We start from the raw sequence: 2,328 nt of genomic DNA, 5'->3' as shown, positions 1-2,328 counted from the left end.
AGCATATATGTTCCAAACATGTTTTATAATTCAAGCTTTATGAGTCAATTAACAGCAAGTATATTTCACATCAAAATGGTGTCACAGGTGAGTGGAATTTTGATGCTTATTTCCAGCACAAGGCGAGAAATATTGACCCCATTACAAAGAACAAATATCAATAAAACAGCAGGTCTCTGATAAACAGATATAATTACCAGAATGATCTGCCTATTTACACATCAGGACTGCTGTCTTCATATATCTTATCCTGTTACATAATTATCAAATAAAACAGTAATTCTGGAGTAAGTAATAGCAATCACACAGAGTACTGCGTGCTTAAGGATTTTTAGCTTGGTGTGAAGACATTTGTATACCGCATCCACTGAAGAATCACTCTGAATCTTTAGCCAGGGAACTCAGACCAAACTGGCGTCTGAAAAACAGATCAGTCCCAAGCAGGGGAAATTCCTTATGATTCCTACATGTTTTTCAAGGTAGCAGGAAAAGCCCGGATCTGTCCATTTTAAGCCATGGTGCTTTTTCATCTTTAACTTTTGGTTTGGGGGAATTTTCTTTTGTGCAATCAGAAGCGCTTAAAAGAATAAATCTGGCATTGTGACAAGAGCTGCTTTGCTTTCCAGGCAACTCACTCAATATTCTTTTTCTTGCAGTGCTGTGATGGGCACACGAAGAATGGTTTCTTGCTGAGCCGTGCCGCTCCTACAGACGAGGACAGCAGGCGGGCAGGCAGCTGGCCAAGCAGAGGGTGAGAGCAGCGGAGAACACAGCCAAGGCTGCGGGAGGAGGGCTGCTGCATCAAGGCAGAGAGGGGGCAAAGCCTGCTCTGAACCCTAAGGTGCTCCTTAAAGCCCGCTGTGCTGAGGACTCACCCCCAATTGACCCGCCGCCGCGCAGGCTGGAAGGCTTGCAGGAGAGGCCTGGTGTGAGTCCCGGCTTTGCATCACAATGACTTAGGGAAGGTCTCATTGATAGAATGGGCCTGCAGGTGCCCGAGCCCCTCTGGCTGACTGACAGGCCTCTTTCTGGCTGTCACTCAGAAGAAGTTATCTCATTGGATGAGATTCTGGTCAGTTTGTCTGCAAGCCACTTCCTTTTTGAAAACCCTTTATTGTCCTTTGGGATTAGTGCCACTGTCCTTTAGGCTGAGCCACGTGGAGCATTCCGGTGTCACTCACGAGTCAGTCAAAAAGTGACAAATGGCAGTCCTTCCTTTCAGGAGCTGAGGGAGGAGAGGTGACACTCAGCAGGGCTCTTTTTGAGGGACTTAAAGCTGCAGGTCCTGGAAAAAAAGAGTAGGGAGCAGGAAATTGGACTGAAGTCTCCGCCAAGTCAGTACAGAGCTCAGTCCTAGCCGGTGTTTGTTTATAGAATAGCTCGCTACGTAATTCACACTGTTTCCCATTTAACCTCTTGGACACATGTTGTTCAGCCTACCGAAGAGTTTTTTTGGAGTTGTTCATAGAAGTGTTGAGTTTGACACCGACAGAAGGAATTTGGGGTCAGAATCACTATTTTAAACTTAGGCCTTTGGGATTTATAAAAGATGTTTCTGATATGCTAAAACAGCTGGAAAAGCCTTTGAGAACTGTAGGGTAAGAGGCTTCTTAATTTGTATTACAGGTGAGGAAAAGCAGGCCAGGGAGGTTGGCTGACTCTCTCCTGCGCCTTCAGAACTCCTGATAACGTTGTGCAGTCCCCAAGCACAGAACTACTGGGGGGAAAGCAAAGCCCTGGAGCACCCCCCCCATTACTTCCACTCCCATGTTGCTCTGGGGGGGCGGGTGGGGTGGGTGCTCTCTGTCTCTCCAGTCCCAGCTGAAGGTGTTTCTGTCTTCTCCACATACAGAGAGCCACTCGGGGTCATTAGCCCATTTTACTCAGAGAAGGTGGGGCTGCTGAGCTATTCTGATGACCCAGAAATTACATGTATTCATTTCTTCTTTTTAGATAAAAGCACTTCTATTCCAGTTTTTCTATGGCTCTTTTTTTTTTTTTTTTCAAGAGAAGAGGGGGGAAAAAAGTCCAACAGTTTTTCTAGCAGACTTTTCTTTTCTATATGCCTTCTTTTGTAATCTGTCTTGGTTCTCAGCCCATACCTTACTTTTCTTCCTTTTTTGTACTTTATATCTTTTAATCGCCTAAAGAATCTGACTTGGTGTCCTTCCTGTGGATCACAGGCTGCTCTTTCTTCATCTGTGTCTCCCAGGAGGACAGGGAGGGGACAGCGATCTTTGTTCCTGGGCTGGCTCCTGCCCTGACAATACAACTTCCTTTACTCCCAGGTCTCTTTTGGGCTGTTTATTCATTCCTGGGGTAGATTTT

The 2,328-nt window shown here is 45.7% G+C and overlaps 1 pseudogene; it reads left to right on the top strand.

The window, feature by feature from the left end:
- Window positions 1-2,328, top strand: part of LOC101587736 — a 10,684-nt pseudogene that overhangs the window by 4,838 nt on the left and 3,518 nt on the right.

This window comes from Octodon degus, unplaced genomic scaffold (genome assembly GCF_000260255.1).
Source record: "Octodon degus isolate 3935 unplaced genomic scaffold, OctDeg1.0 scaffold00109, whole genome shotgun sequence".
NCBI classification, from domain to species: domain Eukaryota; kingdom Metazoa; phylum Chordata; class Mammalia; order Rodentia; family Octodontidae; genus Octodon; species Octodon degus.
This window is presented reverse-complemented; position numbering and strand designations above follow the sequence as displayed.